Source organism: Rana temporaria, chromosome 8 (genome assembly GCF_905171775.1).
Source record: "Rana temporaria chromosome 8, aRanTem1.1, whole genome shotgun sequence".
Taxonomy (NCBI): domain Eukaryota; kingdom Metazoa; phylum Chordata; class Amphibia; order Anura; family Ranidae; genus Rana; species Rana temporaria.
In genome coordinates this window covers 53924775-53947190 of record NC_053496.1, presented here as the reverse complement: position 1 = coordinate 53947190, position 22416 = coordinate 53924775, and the positions used below count along the sequence as shown (strand labels likewise).

At 39.6% G+C, this 22416-nt stretch overlaps 1 protein-coding gene across 2 annotated transcripts in view; it reads right to left on the bottom strand.

Moving 5' to 3' along the window:
• ZNF518A (zinc finger protein 518A) overlaps positions 1-22416 on the bottom strand; it is a 127867-nt gene that overhangs the window by 12245 nt on the left and 93206 nt on the right. Inside the window, exon 1 of one of the 2 annotated variants that reach the window (XM_040361812.1) lies at positions 5352-5608. The exons of the other annotated variant lie outside the window; for it this stretch is intronic. The gene's annotated coding sequence lies outside the window, so the exon portion shown is untranslated. Of the gene's footprint in view, positions 1-5351; positions 5609-22416 lie in introns of those variants that run through there. 2 annotated transcript variants of the gene reach the window in all.

Genomic DNA, 22416 nt, shown 5'->3' with positions numbered 1-22416 from the left:
ATAAAACAATATCCTTCATCACCCCCTAAATATATAAAACATTATCCTTCATCACCCCCTAAATCTATAAAGTTCATCATCCATCACCCCCAAGTCTATAACCTTTCATTCGGACTCACCCCAAATCTATGGCACATTATAAACCATCACCCCAAAATCCATAGTGGTGTATTATTACACCTAAATCTATAACGTTTCCTCCTCAGTCACAAAGTTTTAATGAGATATCACACAGCAGACAAGTCTTGTTAAACTTCACCTGCAATCTTATTAGAAAAGGGAAATAATCAATTTGGGGATTTAAAAGATCATTTTGATCATCAATTCCCAAAGAATATCCGTCTCTATGGCCATGTGCAGTCAGGCGATCTTTGGTCACCCTAAAAAACATTTTCTGATGTATTAATTAAAAAAAATTAAAAAAAAAAACACTCTGGAAGCAGATTTATAAATTTTCCAGTCTTCTTTCAATATGGAAAAGGATTACATCACTTTCATCAACCGTCGCCCTAAACCTATACCAATAGAATGCTTTGATGATTGTCGCCTCTCTCAATCTAGAACACTACCATGTGTCAGAAGTCAAAGTTATGATGTTCTATTATAGAACCATAAAAACCTGTCAAATCAAAAGACTTGTCATTTCTAAATATGTCATCATCTGTCACTCCTAAATGTACCTTTAAATCTAGAATGCTTTTCCATCTTCACTCCCTTCAAGCTAGAATGCTCTCTCATCTCTAATAGATTCTGTCATCTGCACCCCAAGATTTATGAGGCTTTATCCGTCGCCCCTAAATCTATCGTCATCTGCTCCCCTAGATTTATGAGATAATCATGTGACAACCTTTGATGTTTCATCATCTATCAACTCAACATGACACTTTATTACCAGTACACCCCACCAGCTCAAAGCAATAGTGGGCAGAATTTAGTTTGACTGTATTTTTTGCACGTGATTGATTCTGCTACAGAACCAGGGAGGGCTATCTTTTCTGTCACAGAACAGGGGGGGGGGCTATCTTTCCTGTCACAGAACAAGGGAGGGCTATCTTTCCTGTCACAGAACCAGGGAGGGCTATCTTTCCTGTCACAGAACAAGGGAGGGCTATCTTTCCTGTCACAGAACAAGGAAGGGCTATCGTTCCTGTTACAGAAGAAAGGAGGGCTATCTTTCCTGTCACAGAACAAGGGAGGGCTATCTTTCCTGTCACAGAACAAGGGGAGGCTATCTTTCCTGTCACAGAACAAGCGAGGGCTATCTTTCCTATCCCAGAACAAGGGAGGGCTATCTTTCCTGTTACAGAAGAAAGGAGGGCTATCTTTCCTGTCACAGAACAAGCGAGGGCTATCTTTCCTATCACAGAACAAGGGAGGGCTATCTTTCCTGTCACAGAACAAGGGGAGGCTATCTTTCCTGTCACAGAACAAGCGAGGGCTATCTTTCCTATCCCAGAACAAGGGAGGGCTATCTTTCCTGTTACAGAAGAAAGGAAGGCTATCTTTCCTGTCACAGAACAAGCGAGGGCTATCTTTCCTGTCACAGAACAAGCGAGGGCTATCTTTCCTGTCACAGAACAAGGGAGGGCTATCTTTCCTGTCACAGAACAAGGGAGGGCTATCTTTCCTGTCACAGAACAAGGGAGGGCTATATTTCCTGTCACAGAACAAGGGAGGGCTATCTTTCCTGTTACAGAACAAGGGAGGGCTATCTTTCCTGTTACAGAACAAGGGAGGGCTATCTTTCCTGTTACAGAACAAGGGAGGGCTATCTTTCCTGTCACAGAACAAGGGAGGGCTATCTTTCCTGTTACAGAACAAGGGAGGGCTATCTTTCCCGTCACAGAACAAGGGAGGGCACATTTTTTGTCTTAATGTAAAAAAAAAAAAAAAAAAAAAACAACACACATTACAATATAGATTGTTTTAATATTTTAGATGACAGCAATCAGAACAAAAATATTTTACTTACCAATGTGTATTTTATTCTAAATGTGTGTTTAATAAAAAATTATTTAACCCCCCCAAAAAGGATTGCAACGATCAACTGTCACTCCTAAGTCTATATCACCTTTTCATGTCATCTCCAACAATCACCCCATCTTGTCATCTGTCACCCCTATATCTATCTATAATGTTTCAGTCATCTGTCGCTGCTCAACATTGTAATGTTTTATTACAGTACCCCACAAGCAGAAAGGATGCGGTCACCTCTAAATCTCAAACCTCATCACCCGTCACTTCAGAGTCTTCTAATGCTTTGTTGTCACCCGTAAATCTATAGTGTCATCTGCCCCCCTATATCACTCATGCTGATTCATCTGTCACCCCTAAACACCCGTCACCTCCAAATCCATAACACGTGTCATCTGTCACCCCTAAATATATCATGTTTAAATTATTAGACAGAATTTAACCTTGTGATGGTTTTACTACCTACAGTATCAAACAGGTCACCTCTAATTCTAATGTTTTAGCATCTCTAAATTGATCATGTGTCTCACCATCATCCAATTCATAACACTTCGTCATCTGCCCCCCCCCCCAATCTAACATCTGCCCCCCCCCACACACACACACATCGGTCACCCCAAAATCTAAACTGTGTCATCATCTGTCATAACGCAACCTTATGATGTTTCTATTACAGTACCACACAAGTGTAAATTAATCTGTTGACTCTAAATTTTTTATCGTCTGTCATTTCCAAACGTACATGTTGTCATCTGTCGCCACTAAATCTAATGCATCATCTGTCATCTTCAAATGCATCACTGTCACCCCATCTATAACCCCCCTAAATCTATATTGCTTCATCTGCCCCCTCCAATCTGTAATATCATCTGTCCCTCAAACTTCATCTGCCCCCAATTCGGTGTTGTCATCTGTCACCCCGAAATCTAGAGGCATCATCCGTCATTACTCAACATTACAGAGAGTGTTTTTTTATGGTAGTACCATAACAAATTCAAATAAAAAAAAAGGTCACCTCAATATTCACAACATCGGTCACAACAAAACCTTACAGCGCTAATGTCACCTCTAAATCTATGAAACATGTCACCCCTAGATCTATAAAAGGTCACATCTGTCCCCCTAAATCTATGACACGTCATATGTCCCCCCCGAGGCCATAAAAAGTGACATGTGTCACCCCCTAAATCTATGATTTCTTATCCATCACCTCTAAATCTTTGAAACATCAGGTCACCCATAAGTCTATTAAAAGTCATCAGCTGTCACCTCCCAAATCTATGACACTTCAGCTGTCACCCCTCAAATCTATGACACTGCAGCTGCCACCCCCCAAATCTATGACACTTTAGCTGTCACCCCCCCCCAAATCTATCACACTTCAGCTGTCACCCCCCAAATCTATGACACTTCAGCTGTCACCCCCCAAATCTATGACACTTCAGCTGCCAGCCCCCAAATCTATGACACTTCAGCTGTCACCCCCCCAAATCTATGACACTTCAGCTGTCACCCCCCCAAATCTATGACACTTCAGCTGTCACCCCCCCAAATCTATGACACTTCAGCTGTCACCCCCCCAAATCTATGACACTTCAGCTGTCATCCCCCCAAATCTATGACACTGCAGCTGTCACCCCCCCCCAAATCTATGACACTTCAGCTGTCATCCCCCCAAATCTATGACACTTCAGCTGTCATCCCCCCAAATCTATGACACTTCAGCTGTCATCCCCCCAAATCTATCACACTGCAGCTGTCGCCCCCCAAATCTATGACACTTCAGCTGTCACCCCCCCAAATCTATGACATTTCATCAATGTAATCAGTTGTCACCCCTAAACTTAACATCTCATTACCCCGCCACCCCAATAACACTTCGTCACCCCATAATGCTTCGTCTGTCATTACCCAACAATGAGGTTTTATTGCAGTCCCAAACCAACCCAGCTAGCACCCCCCATTCAATGTACCCAAGTCCTATATTTAGGGGGTGAATGATTGCTCTGTATATTGGGGGGCAAGTTCATGGCTTTGTATATTGGAGGGGGGGGGGGGGGTGAATCATGGCTTTGTATATTGGAAGGGGGTGAATCATGGCTTTGTATATTGGAAGGGGGTGAATCATGGCTTTGTATATTGGGGGTGAGTTCTGGCTCTGTATATTGGGGGGGCGGGGTGATCATTGATCTGTATATTGGGGGGGTGATCATGGTTCTGTATATTGGGGGGGTGATCATGGCTCTGTATATTGGGTGGGTGATCATGGCTCTGTATATTGGGGGGGTGGGTGATCATTGATCTGTATATTGGGGGGGGGGGTGTGAATCATGGTTCTGTATATTGGGGGGGTGATCACTGCTCTGTATATTGGGGGGGGGGGTGATCATTGATCTGTATATTGGGGGGTGAACCATTGATCTGTATATTGGGGGGGGTGATCACTGTTCTGTATATTGGGGGGGGGGGGGTGATCTGTATATTGGGGGTGGTGATCTGTATATTGGGGGTGAACATTGATCTGTATATTGGGGGGGTGATCTGTATATTGGGGGGGTGATCACTGTTCTGTATATTGGGGGGGGGGGGGGTGATCTGTATATTGGGGGGGGGGGGTGATCTGTATATTGGGGGTGGTGATCTGTATATTGGGGGTGAACATTGATCTGTATATTGGGGGGGTGATCTGTATATTGGGGGGGTGATCATTGATCTGTATATTGGGGGGGGGTGATCTGTATATTGGGGGGTGAACATTGATCTGTATATTGGGGGGGTGATCATTGATCTGTATATTGGGGGGTGAATGATTGCTCTGTAAATGGAGGGGGTCCCTCCTGATTGCACACCTCGTGTCTATATAGAGTAGAATGAAGACACAGGGTGTATAATGTTTAGTGATGAGAAGAATGAATGTAGAGCACACAGGCTGTCCCTGGCAGTGTTGTGTGTGAATAAGGCAGACAGTCCCCATGTAGTGATAGTAGAATGGGGTGAGACACATGGAGTGTCTATGTACGGTACGGGGGGGGGGGGGATATCTGCAGGGGGGGTGTATTGGGGGGCGGCAGTGTGTGAGAAGCGGCGGATGGACACTGACCCCTCATGTGACTCCTCCACACATCCCCCGACCCCCCTACCCGTCTCCCCCTCACACAACTTTGCCAACTTTCGGTAACTTTGCCCCGGCTCTCATCAACCGTTTCCTCCCCCCGCACGTCTCTGCCCCCCTCCCCTTCTTCTCCCGCCCAGCCCCGCAAAGTCATCCGAACTTTCCACCCGCCCGTACTTCACCCCCCCACTGCCGCCATTACCGAGCCGTGCCTTGCCGCTCCGTCCGTCCTCCCCCCGGTTTGTTCTCCTTTGCCCGAACTTACCTCATACGCTGCCCGAGTCACCGTTGGCGGCCATGATAGTTACATCCGGGGATTGTCCTGGTTTCGGTAGACCTAAAATGGACTCCCAGGCAGAGACGGCGGAGTGATCTGCGCTCCACCTTGTCTCTGTGGTGAGGCAGCCAACTCTTCCCCGACAATCATTGTTGTATAGAAGACCAATGAGTGCACCTACACCCGGCTTTTATCACCCCGCACACACGCACGAATCGATGTCTGCATTATATTCCCTTGTGTCTGCTAGCCGCACAAACAGCTGAATTACGGGTTTTCTCCTCCAATTTTCATGGCAAACAGGCTGCTGAGCCGGCACTATTTGTCATGAGGTACTACATCTGGTGTATGCAAAGAGCCCCGAACATGGCGGAGGAGGGGACCTCTCATGAGGCATTTTGTTGATGAATACACATTTCTCCCCCACACAAATACACAATAAAAATCAACTAAAAAAAAACATTTATTGGAAGCTTTTGATTGAATTTCATGTATTTTCCCTAAATTTAGAGTTGCATCACCACAATAACTATGAAGTAAATGACATGAATTGTTGACTCATAATTGGGTTTTTAATAATTATTTTTAATTAAAAGTGATAAATATGAGGTAATGAGCACTCAGAACAAATGGAAAGTGCATTGTGATATTTTTTTACAGTAATACTTAAGCCCAAATCAACCTGTCACCTCTAAATTTAACACCTCATCACATCTATAATCTCATCCCCCATCACCTCAAAATCTAACACCTCATCCCCCATCACCTCAAAATCTAACACCTCATCACCTCAAAATCTAACACCTCATCACCCATCACATCTAAAATCTCACCCCCATCGCCTCTAAATCTAACCTCTCATCCCCCCATCACCTCTGAATCTAACCTCTCATTCCCCATCACCTCTAAATCCAACCTCTCATCCCCCCATCACCTCTGAATCTAACCTCTCATCCCCCCCATCACCTCTAAATCTAACCTCTCATCCCCCCATCACCTCTAAATCTACCCTCTCATCCCCCCATCACCTCTAAATCTAACCTCTCATTCCCCATCACCGCTAAATCTAACCTCTCATCCTCCATGACCCCTAAATCTAACATCTCACCCCCACCACCTCTAAATCCAACATCTCACCCCCATCACCTCTAAATCTAACATCTCATCCCCCACCACCTCTAAATCTTAAACATCATCACCTCTAAATCTATAATGCTTCATCATCTGCCCCCCACCCATTTATAACATATAATCTTCACTCTCAACATTATGTGTTTTTTTTGTTTTTTTTTTTAAGTAACACACAAGCCTGAATCAATCTGTCACCTCTAAATCTAACACCTCATTGCCCATCACCACCTTAATCTATAATGCTTCATCATCTGCCCCACACAAATTTACAACATATCATTGTCTCTCATAACTCAATATCATGATTTTTTTTTTTTTAAAGTATCACACAAGCCAAAATCAATTGGTCACCTCTAAATCTAACACCTCATCTCCGGTCACCTCTAAATCTTCACTGCTTCGTCATCTGCCCCCCCCAAAGTGATAACATATCACCATCTCTCAAAACTATGTTGTTTTGTTAGAGTACAACAACAAGAGCCCAAAGGAAGCAGTCACCTCTAAATCTATAATGCTTCGTCCTCTGACTGCCCCCCCCAAATTTATAAACTGTCACCATCTCTCCCATAAGTTGACATTATGATGTTGTATTACAGTACCACACAAGTCCAAATCAATCTGTCACCAAATCTTCCAATGCTTCATCATCTGTCACCCTCAATCTAATGTCTAATTTGTCACCCCAAAATCTAACACGTCATCATCTACCCCCCAAATCAATAATGCTTTGTCATCTGCCACCCCCAAATCTATAACATGTCATCATCTCTTGTAACTCAACATTGTGACATTTTATTGTTGGAGTACCACACAAGCCCAAATTAATCTGTCACCTCCAAATCAAAAACCTCATCACCCCTCACCTCTAAATCTATAACGCTTTGTCATTCCGCCCCCCCCCCAGATCTATAACATGTCACCATCACCCCTAACTTAACTTTATGATGTTTTATTGGGGTATCACACAAGTCCAAATTAATCTGTCACCTCTAAATCTTCCAATGTTTCGTCACCTGTCAGCCTCAGTCTAAAATATTATCTGTCACCCCAAAATCTTGATCATCAACCCCCTAAATCAGCAATGCTTTGACATTTGTCACCCCTAAATACTTAACACATCATCTGTCACCTTTAAATCTATAATGCTTCATCATTGCCCACCAATTTTTTTTTTCTTTTTAACATGTTACCATCTATCATAACTTGACTTGAATACCACAAAGGTCCAAATGAATCTGTCACCTCCAACTATCTAATATCATCATCTACCCCCCTAAATTAGCATTGCGTTGTCATCTATTACCCCTAAAATCTAAACACATCATCTGTGACCCCTAAATCCAACAAGTCATAATCTGTCACCCCTAAATCTATACTAGTTTCTTATCTGTCAGTTCAACCTTATGGTGGTTTTATTACAGTACCACACAATCTTAATGAATCAGTCATCTCTAAATCTGTCATCTATAAATTAGAACTCGTCATCATCTGTCACTATATCCAACATCTCATTATCACCCCTAAATTGCACATTTCTTAGGGACACAATTTCACAATAAAAATAAGCTATAAAAATAATCGACAGCTTTTCAATGAATTTTCAACGTTTTCCTAAAATTTAGAGCTGCGTCCTCACAATGAATATATGAAGTAAATGATATGAACGGTTCACTTTTATTTTTTCCAGAATTTTAAATAACACTTTAAATTTAGAGTGATAAATATTATGTAATGAGGGCTATACACAATGGAAAGTAGAAAAATTAGTCCACGGTGCTGTTAGTGTCTAATGTTAATTTATTCAGTTAACCCCTATTGTGGAAGAGACAATCAATCATCTGTAATCATCTGTCATTCAAGGAATTCTGTGAATGATAACTGTCACAGTTGATTGTGCCCTCAACTAGATTATCAAATGGTTGATGTCATAACTGATTACATGTACAGCACCGTGGCAATGGCAGATCAAACAGAGGAAAAGATGGCAGCTTCCATGGATGCAACAGCTTGTTTACACTTGGTTTTCTGATTGAAGATGATTGATCCACGTTCAGGTCACTCTTCATAGAGCAATAGACAAGCAGTGAGGAGGTATTGCATCCCATCCTCACGGCCTGCTTTAGCCCCCCAAACTCCATACAAACCAGCTTCAGCCAAATGCATTGTACACAGTTGTGGGGAGATTGCAGCACAGGTTGTTTACCTGAATTGGTTATGCTCGGCGGGTGGTATAACCCGTCAAGTGCAAAAGGGTATATAATTTCCGCCGCAGCTGCAAATCAAAGCCTCACAGTCATTGCATGTGTATACTCCTGGCCGCTGCCTCTGAAGCAAAAAGAGGAGCAGGTGATGGGTGGTGAAAACAAAGCTCAACCTTGGGGTTTTAAATGTCCCCAAATTGTAAGTGTAACTGTGTCCTAAAAGATTGGCAGGTTTAGTTCCTCTTTAATATTTTTTATTTATGATGGTATAAATAGTAAGCCCCTTATACAGCTTGTTTCCATACATCTGGTTACACTCAGCATGGAAATCCTACATTTTGTAATTGTCCATGGCCACACCTCCATAAAGAATCTGCCTGCCTGCCATTTTTTAAATTATAGATCTTAGTTCAACTTTAAAGTCCCATACACAGGCTGAATGTTGGGTGGCAAAAGGGTAAAAAGAACAAGGTGTGCCAGGCTAAGTGCAGTATGGAGGAAACTATTTATTAAATACAAAGCCAATTGGCTACTCACATGACATCTGTGGCAATAGAGCATGTACAGTAAAAAGGTGTGTGGTCGCTGTGAGGTCCGGAGCCGTGTCCAGGATGCCACCCAACTGAATGTTGGGTGGCATCAGCCAGTTTAATAGTAACTGTACAACATTCGGCCCAGGTGCGCCTAACAGAAGCTGGCCGTTCAGGAGCCGCAACGTCCCCCCCCCCCCCGTCAGAACACAGCAGCAGGGCAGATCGCTGTACCAATATTGAATTGTTAAAACCGTGGCTTTGACCCGAGCTGTCAGGTTCTTTTTCATTCAGTCCACTGGGTAGAACGAAAAATAAGCTAGCAGTGTGTATTAGGCTTAAGTGTGAATCCAGGCTTAGTAAATCAGCCAAAATATCAATCCTCATATACACCCATGTTATATTCCATGTTTTGGCCATTGCACAACAATGCACAATGAGGAATCCCATTATTGTTTATGGGACCCATTCAACCCTATGGAACATACTGTATTTATTGGCGTATAACACTCACTTTTCTACCCTGAAAATAGAGGGTAAACTGTGCCTGCATGTTATACGCAGGGGGCTGTGGAATTTTTTTTCCTGAAACTTCCCTCTTAAAGTTAGGGTGCATGTTATATGCCGATAAATACGGTACTTGTTTCGGTGCGACATTTGTGCATATTTGGCCCCATAGAAGTCATTGAGAGCACATCAAAAACACATAAAAAAGCATGAAAATTCAGATGCATATATATATACCTAGTCTTAAGACTTAGTCCACCTTGTTCCAACATGTTTCCGGGTACACCCATATTTAGGGTGTAGCATGAAAAATAGTTGCATTTCCCTACCCTTAAATTGCCCCCCCCCCCCCAGTTGCCAGCTGTGTCATTCAATCACAGGGAACCTATCAATGGGAAGACTACAAGTACAATTTTCCACCGCAACATCAGTGCCCTTGTAATCCATCATTTAGGTCTTCCAGCCCCATAAAAGAAGATCCATACCTCTGTACCGATCTGGAGGTGGAGGAAGAATCTGCATTGATCAGGGTTGCAGTGCTCTAAAGGCTTCAATTAAAATGTAAGAAATTTACATTTCTGCAAAATGTGGACCATGTCATTCATTTTGTAAATAAGGTGAAGCCATCATAACTTCTATAAATTTAAAGTGGAGTTCCACCCATAAATATAACATTACATCAGTAGTTTAAAAAAAATGTCATTAGTCCTTTACAAATTTTTTTTTTTTTAGATGCCTTCAAAGTGTTGCTACTAGGCAGAATAGTTAATCTTCCCACTTCCTGCACCTAGGTGCTTAATGCTTCCTAAAATACACCGCACAGACTCCTGGGAATGTAGTGGGTGTAACTTTCCAGGAGTCTGTGCACTCCCCAGTCTCAAAGAATCATGTGACTTGATCTGACACTGCTTGTGCAGCACTGAGCATGTTCGAGATCTGCAAGGCTGAAATCCAGGAAGTCATACAGTCTGGCTTCATGATGCCCACACTTAAGATGGCCCCAGTCAATTTCTATTTTATAAAGTGTCTAAATGCTGTAACAACCTAACAAAACGGACCTTAGTTTACAGACTAACTTTACTAGAATACATTAAGCTTGTGTATTCCCGGGGCATTTATATTTAAAAAGTGAAATTGTGGTCGGAACTCCGCTTTAATCATATGCAAGCAAAAATCCAATTCTTTTAATTTTCCTTGCATGTGATTGGTTATTATTTGAAAGTGAGTTTTCAACGCATTTACCAAGGTAAGTGATAATTCCTTTCCAAAGTGGACATGCTCTACCCTCTAGTCAGTCACACAGTATAATAGAAACAAAGGCATTAATTATTTAGCTGTATGTTTAGCCAATTGTTTTATAAATGTTTCATAGAGTAGGAAAGCGTTAAACTCCTGCCAGGGTCATCTTTCACTTTCTGTGTACCATTGGGGAAATATCCCTGTACTTCCTGTCTCAGAGACCCAACAGGAAGTAGAAATGTCCCAATATGAGGGCACTTACCCTTTTAGACAAGTGTCCCCATTAGAGGATTGTTTTTTTACAGAATGCTAAAATTTTGGATTTTCCCTCACTTTCTGATTTGCTAACAATGGTCACCAATACCAAGAGAACGGTGAATCTCCTCAAATGGGGACTCCGTAATTAAAATTTTGCTGAGGGTCGAACGCTTATCCATTCTATCCTAAAGAAAAAAAATGCCTAGAGATTAACTTTAAGGTATATCTAATGCCACATTTTATTTAATTTGGATAGCGTGGGGAAGGGTTAAACAGCTTTCAGTTTATTTATTGTTTTCCCTATTGGATTTCCCCTCTTATTCCTGTTCTAGTGACAACTCAAAATATTGGATCTCCCCTCACAGGGACATTGGTGATCAGGACAATTAGAGAGTTGATCTCTCAAATCGGGACACAAACAGCAATTAAAGCTTACAGTGGTTCTAACCCCTCAACACTATCCACATTTAAAAAAATGCCTTTAGGTATATTTTAATAACCTAATAAAATACATTGATTAACATCAAAATCCCTGTATGTTCATATATTATTCCAATGGCTTTAGCAGTGGGTGGAATCTTATTCTCCTAAATCACCTCTCTGCATGTAGTAAAGTAGTAGAAGATCAGTAAGCCTGTGGTCGACAAATCCGGTGTTATGGTGGTAATAGCTATGTCACCATTTTGCTGAATTGGGAAAACACAGGGCCAACGACGCCACAGTTTGTGGCAGGACTATGGCATTTCTGGCTTGACACAGGAGATGAGTCCACCATATGAGGACTGGCAGGACCAACACGTAATTGCTTAAATTGTGGAGAAAACTATAGCAGATTTAAGGAGATTTTGTATTTTAGTTGGAGTTCCACTTTAAAATAGTAAGTATTATGCAATTATTGCAACAAAGCACGGAGACTAGAATACTGAATCAAATGGCATGGTTAGTGCCAATCAAGTTGACCCATATCATGGAAGAGACAATTAAGGAATATTTATACTTGTCACTTTAAAAAATAAAATGATAGTATATTGCAACAAGAAGGTTTTTAATTTCTTTAAAGCATATCTAAAGTCTATTTGTTAAGTTTAAAGCTGGAAAGGGTTAGAATCTTCGAAAGTTTTTTTTATTTCTGTTCTCATGGGATAGAGTCATCATCTTTACTTGTCCTAGAAGTGATCACTGTCACCATCATAGAAAGTGCTGGGAAATCCAAAATGTTACATTTGTTACCAAAAGAGGAGGTGATGTGTAATCTGCCAAGGGGCATTTTCAGAAATGTGGAGACATTTTCTCTAACTTTCTGTTGTGTCTACATGACAAAGTCTAAAAAATAACTACCCAAACAAGACGGAAAAATAAATAATGAAATGGGATTTTAACCTTTCTCACCTTTTCCAAAACTAAAAAGAAATTTGGCTTTAAGCGCACTTGTGTTTTTATTGTTCAGTTTTCAAGTGGAAAATATAAGTAAATATTTGTGCTAACAAACAAATTTAATTAATAATTTTGACATTTGACACTAACAATGAAGCTGATTTAAAATTCAGTTGACCAGGTCATTGTAGATACAAGCTAATACTGATCACTCGATTATGGTATGTGTAGTGGTATTGTATGTTGCACAAAAATACGTTTATTGTTGCTTTATAAAATAAAATATTCAGCTAAAAATAAAAACACAAAAAAAAAAAAAAATCACAGAAAGAGGTTAAAATACTATATTATATTTTTCTCTTTTTCATGCTCTGCATAACTTAAAACCAAAATCTGATTTATACGAGATAACAGCATAAAATAAAGGCAGATTTTGTCATGTAGACCCAATGACATGTTTACAGCCAAATTTTTTACAGCATATTTAGTATAGCAATGCAGAATAGTCAATGCAGTAACCAAAACTTAAGAATTCAGATTTAAATGCCTTTTTTTAATGTGTTAATGTTTAAACATTATGACTGTCTTGCACTTTCTACATGAATAAGCATAGTAATGTGCTTTGAATGCAGTTCAGTTGTGCACAGCATATTCAGTCTACTGCCATCTATTGTTAGTAAGCATATTGCACAGGCTAAAAATGTGCCACCCTTTGTGGTTATGATGCAATTTGCTTGTAAAGCACGGTAAGCCAAGTGGAAAAAATACTTCCAACGATAAAAACTGGCTTTGACCAATTTGTGTTTAATGTTTTATAAACATTTAAATAATGTTTCTTAACTGGTTAGTCCAACATTTATGATTTGAACAAACTGTTTCACAGTGCATGTAAAAGTATAATAAACATGCATTATACATTGACATCAATTTACAAATCTGTGTCCTATAATCTTGTGATAATCTTTGAAACTAAATAGTCAGATCTAAAAAAAATAATATCACATTGCTGTAGAAGAACTATATAACCTTTATGGAAAATTTTTATTTCTTATAAATCTTTTTTTTTTAATGCCTTTCATCTATTTGATTTCCCCCTACAATAGCTTTTTTTTCTATTTTTTTTTTTTCTCTTTCCTTAATAGAGAGACTCACTGAACTCACTTCCTGTGGATCAACTGTGAGTGAAGGATTGTTTATATGGGATTGTATTTATTTATTTGGTTGAACTTTATGAACTTTACTGCTCTTTCTTATAATTCAAGCCTATGGGTCAGTTGCCTTAAAGTGGTTGTAAACTTGTTTTTATAACTTTTACTTACAGGTAAGCCTATAATAAGGCTTACCTGTAGGTATAAAGAATATCTCCTAAACCTGTACCGTTTAGGAGATATTCCCCCCGCAATGTGCCGCTGATTGCGGCGCATACGCAGCGGGGATCCTCGGCTAAGGGACCGGCAGCTGCCGGACCTTGCCGAATTGAAATCTCCCGCGCATCGCCGCTCCAGCCAATCACAGCGCTGGAGCGGCGATACCCGGAAGACACGCCAAGTCAAGATGATATCTCGCTCGGCGTGGAGCAGGTAAGTTCCCTACACCTCGTTTTGAGGTAAGTATTTCATAATGAGCTAATATGCGGTGCATACTAGCTCATTATGGCTTTTGCTTTTCAGGTGAACAAAAAAAATTTTTTTGCAGGTTTACAACCGCTTTAACAACCCCTTCCAGACAAAAGAAGTTGCTTCTTTAAGAGTTTCTAATGCCGGAGTTGTTACATGGGCTTCCCGATCATGTGATCACTGTGATAGGTTGCCACAGTGACATACTTCCCAAATTTCTTAGATGGGAAAGAGGAACACCTATGTAGGCATAGGACACACACCCCTGCCACACCCCCTTAAAGGACAATTATACAAACAAATTAGTTAAGCCCAAAAGGTGCTTTTATTTGCCACTACTATTCCTTTATATTGACTTTTAAAACAAATGCAACCATTGAAAAGGTTTAGCACTGGGAAAAAACTTTTTGAAAAGATAAAAAGTGCATTTTATATACAACTATATAGATCAGACCAAAATGCGGGGCAAGTAAGCAGGAATGAGGGACAAATTTCCCATTCATGGACAGTTGGGAGCTATGCAGTGATCATGTGATCATGATCCTGTCCTATTGGCTCCCACTTGTAAACAGTTACTGACAGTGCAATTACAGTGCTGTGGGCACAGAGTGAGCACATTCCCATCATAGAACTGCAACACCTATAGACAATGGAATTCCTTGAAATATGTGTTCACTATAAATATACCTTACTTTTCTTTGCCACCAGCCAAAAAAAATTGTACTTTTAGGGGAAGACCCATGCCAGAATTTTGCCATAATGACTTGACATTTAAATGATGAAAGAAAATAAAATATAGAATTAAAAACAAAAACACACCAGAGCTGAAATAGTGCATAACAGTTTACTGTATAAGATCACTTTACATCTGATCTAAACATTTGTGTATGTTACTACACCAGTAATTTCATTTTGCTTACCAGGTTTGTGAAATAACATAATACCTTTGTCTTACATAAAATAAAAGATAAAAAAAAAACTTTTAGCCAGTTGAAAAAAAAAAGACAGTTAATTTGAGCAAACAATACATGCTGAAGAAAATACTATACCACATATATAATGCTTTTATAATTTAACACTATTAGACTTTTTTTAAGTTTTTTTGTACCTCTTGTTTTCATTTCTTCCAAAAATATAAAACAAAGGTTCTTGCCTACTGTGAATGTTTTTATTTTATTTTATTGCAGCGTGTAGAAAAATATCTACCCCTCCTTCACAAGCAGATTGTTACAGCAAACATATGGTGCTTGCTAGACTGCAACTTTCATGCACTTACAGTCGGCCAATATGTGACCAAGAATAGCTGTAATTATTTTATATCTTGGAGGTGAAAACTAATAATATGACATGGTAATCTTATATAATATATACAACATAGCTCACAACTGTCCCTGATTTGAAGGGACTGTCCCTGATTTGAAACAAAGTCCTTCTTTCCTCATTTGTCCCTCATTTTGGTATGATCTATATAGTTGTATAAACATTTATCATCCAAATAGTGTTTCCCAGTGTGAAACCTTTCATTCAATTTCTGAATTGCTGCATTTGTAAATTTCAAAAACCAATATAAAGGAATAGTAGTGGTAAAAAAAAAAAAAAAAAAAACTTTTTAAAAAATATTTTTAGGGGGGTGTCTTCTATGCCTACATACTTTTGTTAATAGGAGTCTCTCGTTTCCATCTCAAAAGTTGGGAGATATGTATAAAATATAACGCAGCATGTATCTTGACTTTATAACATGTATTTTTGTAAATATATAATAATCTCTTTATAGGCCAACGTAAAACAGAAATATAGCGGACCATATTAAAGTTCTCAAGCTACATGCATACTTTTTTTTCCCCAAATATATTCTAAAATGTATGGCTTTTTTCAGTTGTTTAGCTGTCATGTATATTGGATGTAATGTGAAGGCAGAGAGAGCATACACTGCCTGTCAAGTCTTGAAGTTCGGATACATTTTTATTGCTTGCATAAATTTGTTTTAAATGTATGGTTTTATACATTTTACTTGGTATGTAAAAATCGATATTTTCCAAATAAACATTTACTTCAGGGTGCAAACGTGGCATTGGTGTGGCTCTCTAACTTGTGTACCACTCTTGCAGCCAAATTGGGATAACACCTACTTTATATTTGTTACATTTCCCCATTCATATAACATATTTAAAAATGGTAGCTTATGTTTTTTTTAGGTGCCCTATTCTAGGTCCTCCAGTAAGGCAGGGGCTGGGCAGCTGTGTTTGCCATAATCAACCCTGTCTGTACTGTGCAGGCAGATTTTCATTTTCAAGTAAGTAGATTTGCCTGTCCTAACAAAGAGTTAAGCCTAGAACACACTACTATTTTTTTTACATTCCACCAAAAAAAAAAAAACTGACAGCTCAGAGTCTCTGTACAAACAACCCGACATTGGTACAACAATCTCCCCTGCTGTACTATTGTGTTCTGACAGGGGGATGGCCCCCCACCAGAACACTCCAGTCAGTGCTCCCAAGACATTGTTTGAGAGTGCTGATTGGAAGCGGATTGCCAAAACTTTTTTCCGATTATGCCCCCTCAACAGAAGCCGGCCAAATTGCCAGCTTCTGTAGTTCTGTCAGACTGACTCCAGTACACAAGGGCCGAATGTCGGCAAGTTTCTATTGAACTGGCCGATGCTGCCCGACATTTGGCCCATGTGTACTAGGCTTTAAAAGTGTAGAAACTGGGCTTCTTGCATTGTATGTTGAGGAGGACGAAGGCGAAGAAATATAAAAAAATAAATAAAATTAGGTATGCTGTGTGAATATGAACACATAACAAACATAGTAGAGTATTCTCAAATCTGACTGCAAAAATAGAAATATGCTTTAAAACTAGAAAATTAGTTCTTCTAAGCAGAGAGAGGGTGAGAAGGAGCATAAGTCACTCCTCATTCAACCAGTTTGTATCCAAATTTAAGTTTAAAGCGGATCTTCGCTGCATCTAAACACCATAAACCAAAAACTCTTTTTAATTAATTTTTCAGCACAAATTGCCCCACCCATTCATGTTTCCATGCTTTACTTTGTTGAGCAATCACTTTGAAAAACACCCCCCTCCCCCACCCTGGCATTTCTGGCTGTGGTCATCTTGAGTAAGAGCAAATGCTTCATGTAGCAAATACTTCCTGGAATCCATCTGCTTTAGCTCAAGCATTCATGCAAGAGAGTGTGCTTATCTAAGAAAACCCCTCCTACTCTCCTTCCCTCCTGGGATGCATGAAATCATTTGCCTATGCAAAAAACAGGAAGTAACTGAAGTGTAAAATGGAATGTAAAATAAAAAAAAAAGGTTTAAAACAAGTAAATATGATATACATTTCTATCTATGTACTAATGCTAGCAGCATAAGGATTAAAAATAATCAATATTGATTGGGAGAGTGAAGTTCCACTTTAAGATAATGAGCTCTGTAAACAACAGGCTGATTTCAATAAATGCAGATAGGGTTAACCTGTTAAACATTTAAAAAAAAATAGCCTGGAGCTCCACGAGCGGGGTGGAAATGTAAATATAAAATATAATGTTTTTGTCCTAAGTCCTGGCTAGAACAGATGAAGAAAAGTATATAAATAGCATACATTCCTTTTACACTGTAGAGTGATTTTAAATGTATGTAAAACTATTTCAGAATATGACCACTAGCTGTAAATATTTGGGATGTTAACTTGCATGTACTGTTGAAATGACGGGATTTCAGAACAAAAAGTACCGGTATATTAGTTGTGTATTGTGTAACTAAGGTGCTTGGTAGCCTATGGACTTCTTTATGCAGACATTTTGTAGGTGGTTAAGCCCTTTAGTATCTCTCTCCAGCAGCCAATACCATGACCAATACCACAGCTTTGGTCACATGATCTCTTCCAAAAATTATTTGAGAGGACCAACATTCGGACAGAGCCAGCTAATCAGCACAGCCACTTGAACAGTGATCCTACCTATCTGCATGAGCCATGTGACCATGCTTAAGCCATGAGACCATGCTTAAGCCATGTGACCAATGTCAATGACTGTTCAGGGCACCACTTTCCTAGGAAAAGGGATTTCAGAGCTATTGCTACTGTCATTTGCTTATCTGCTGTAGCAAATCAGTTAACATAACTGTAACTTAATTATTGAACATAGTGCATGCCAAGATTACTATAGCTAGCAATTACCTTTTCAATACAGGAAATATATGGCATATACACCTTGTTATGTATAGTAAACAAATCAATTTTGTATAAAGATATATTAGACAGCCTACCTAGGAAACAATGAGTATTTTCTAAGGTTCATTGAAGGTATTAGTAAGCTGGCATACAGAATTCAACTCTTTATACGCCATAATTGCTGCTTATTTTTCATTAACTTAATCATTAATGCTTGAAAAGCAGTTAAAGGGGTTGTAAAGAAAAAAAAAACCTTTTAAAATAACAAACATGTTATACTTACCTCCACTGTGCAGCTCATTTTGCACGTCTTCTGGGGTCCCTCGGCGGCTGTCTCTGGTCCTCCCCGTAAGAACTCCACACATTCATGTGAGCGAGCTCGCATGGTGTGGTGTCCTTGCGGGCGTGCTCCCGTGATACAGAGAGCGCCCACAGCCGCTCACTGTATCACTCGGCCCCCGCGCGCCGCGTCATTGGACGTGATTGACCGCAGCGCCAGCCAATGGCTGCGCTGCTTTCAATCCATCCGCTTTAGCCAATCAACGGCCAGGCTGAGCAGCGAAGAAGATGTCGGGTCAGAGTGCGGGACTTTCGAGGGGCCAGGTAAGTATAACGGGGGGCCGGTATTGTCTGAAGTCTTTTCACCTTAATGCATAGGATGCATTAAGGTAAAAAAACATTTACCTTTACAACCCCTTTAACTACTTAAGGACCAGGCCTATTTTTTAAACTTGTTGTTTACAAGTTAAAAAAAAAAATTCTTTGTTAGAAAATTATTCAGAACCCCAAAACATCATATATATTTTTTCAGACACCCTAGAGAATAAAATGGCGGCCGTTGCAATACTTTATGTCACACTGTATTTGAGCAGTCTTACAAGCGCAATTCTTTTGGCAAAAAATACACTTCCTTGAATTAAAAAGACAACAGTAAAGTTAGCCCATTTTTTTTTTATATTTGTGAAAGATAATGTTACGCAGAGTAAATTGATATTCATGATGTCATGCTTCAAAATTGCGACCGCTCGTGGAATGGCGACAAACTTTGACCCTTAAAAATCTCCATATGTGACAATTTAAAATTTCTACAGGTTACCAGTTTTGAGTAACAGAGGAGGTCTCGGACTAGAATTATTGCTCTCACTCAAACGATTGTGGCGATACCACACGTGTGGTTTGAACAACAGTTTTATATGCGGGCGCGACTTGCGTATACATTCGCTTCTGCGTGCAAGCTCATCTGGATGGGGCACTTTAAATAATTTTTCCTTAATTATTTTTCTTTTTATTTTAACTCTGTCTATCAAAAAAAAAAAAATTGAGTCACTTTTATTCCTATTACAAGGAATGTAAACATTCCTTGTAATAGAAAAAAAAACATTATAGGAACCTCTTTAATGTGAGATCTGGGGTCAAAAAAACCTCAGATCTCACATTTACACCTAAAAGGCAATAAAAAAAAAAAAAAAGTCCTCATTAAGACCATTGGACGGATGTGACGTTTGACGTCGCTTCCGTCATCCAATGGTATGAGCCGAGTGGGGGCCATCTTTCCCTCACTCGACTCCATGCCTCAGAGGGGAAAGACTCCAATGCTGTTTTTTATTTTCAGATCTACAGCGACTGCACTTCCACGTGCACTTGTAGTGCAAAGTGGATTTGTCTTTAGTAAATTAACCCCATTGGTTTATAAAGCAGGGGTAGGCTTTAATATATCTAAATGCTTCCTGCTTGTTATTTCCATTTGCTGGAATGCCATTGAAGTAATAGCAAGATGTGGAGGACCAGAGAAAATCTCTGATAGTCCTGCTCATAGACTGGTCCAGGGTCAGTGTAAGGAAAGGGATAGTGGGCACTCAGGAGGACATGCAAAGAAATGGTATTTCGCTATTGAAAAGACATGTACAACGCTGTAAGTACAGCCTATGCGTTTTGGATGTTAGTCGTTAGTTATGGCTAAGGACTAACATCCAAAACACGTAGGCTGTTTTTAAAGCATTGTGCATGCCCTTTCAATAAGGAATTTAGATGTCATCCTGAGTGCAGACCATGCTTTTCCTTACTCTGCTAAGTTGGAGGTGTCGGCAGCCTTGAAGGCTGAGCACAGGGCAGAGTTGTTATGCGGGAATGTTGTAGTGCCGACACACTCATTTTCCCCTGGACCAGGGTCAGTGACTGGACATTACAACAAGACAACATTTTCCCTATTCAACCATGTAATTCATAAAGAAACATTTTCAGATAGCCTTAACATTTCCCACCTAAAAATCTTAGAAGACAACCTTATATTATTTCTTGAATTGTAACTCCACTTTTGTAAAGAAATAAAATATTCCAAATAAAAAAAATATAGCATATACGAGCCATATTATAAAATGTAATGTTATTAAAAATGTTATTTCCGTGTCAGTTTGCATTGCTCTCATTTTCTTTAAAAATTAATCGCAATATGGCAACCTGGAGGTGTTCTGTACTTAGATGGTGAACAGACTGTCCCTAGAAATGTAATTTCCTGCTTGTGTGATTGGCTCACTGATTTTCCCAGAAGTCTGCACTAAGATACAAATCTAATTTTATGTATCCTCTGCTACAACATTTTCAGTTTTGGTGAGATACTCCTATATGGCTAATCCCTTATAAAAAAACAATGCAGACCCTGCCACTCTCCTCATTAGATCAATGCAAGTGCATGAGCTGATTAATAATGAAAAAGTCACTCCCATTCAGAAGACACAAAGTGGAACAAACACCTTTTTCTATGGTAGGAATCTGTAACAAAGTTTGTTCAAAATTATTTGATCACCCAGAGGGTTTTTTTTTTTTTTTTTGTAAACGAAAGTGAAGTTACTCTTTAAATGTACTAGAAGTACTAAACGAGTAGAAGAAATTCCTAAGTCAAGAACAGACACGCTTCTGACTACAAGATGTGTTAGGTCTTCAGTCGGGGTTCTACATACTGACTGACAAGCTGGACAAAGTTTTGCACATTCCACATTTTGCTTTTTTTTTTTAACCTCAACCTAAATTATGTAATATTTGTGTGTTAACATTTGAAGAACCATGCCATGTTTAAAGTTTTTCCTTGCAAAGGTTGTGCTGATTTAATAAAGCTTTGACAAAGCTTACCTAAACTATTGTGCATATGAACAGATAGTAGTGTGGCAAAGGGTGTTTGTAAGATCATCAAGATTTGGTGAGAGATTAGTGTTGGCAATACATTGGTGATACATAGTTGTATCAATAATGTGCATACATTTTATAAGCTAAATCTATGTGAAAATAAAGAAAAAGAAAGCCTGAAAATATAAAACTAATGCAACCATCTCATCCAAGGACTGGTAAGCTGCACTATATTGCACTTTTATTTTGAAGTTTAAATATACTTTAAAGCACAGGTGTCAAACACAAGGCCCGCAGGCCATTTCATGTGGCCCTCGCACCTCTTTTGCAGCTGCTCTGGTCCTCCTCCAGACCCTTACTTTCTGCTTTCAAGCAATGCATCTAGCTTCTTCCCAGCAGCAGCATAAGGAAAGGGGGTTCACTGCGATGTAAGGGAGAGTGGGGGGACTCAACTTCTGATGGTGGGGTGGCTTTTGACCTCTAATGTAAGGGGAGGGGATACGCTGGACATCTAATCTTACAGATACAACTGGCCCTTTTGAGGGCAATCATAATGCTGATGAAATTGAGTTTGACACCCCTGCTTTAAAGAGTAACTTCACTTTTGTTGCAAAGAAAATTTACATGGCAAGGATTTTAACAAATGTTGTTGCACATTTCTACCTGTTTCTGCTCTAAAGGAAAAGCCGTTTGTTCCACTTTGTGTCTTTAGATACCAGTTCTGAATAGGAGTGACTTTCATTATTACGTTTTTTTTATTATTCAACTGATGCAGTTGCAGTGCTCTAAAATGTGGAAAGTTGTTGTTTCTGCATCCCTTTAGAAGTGATTAGCCCTTTGGGAGTATCTCACTAAAAATAGATTTTTTGTAGCAGATCCCTAAAATCAGATTTGCATCTTGGT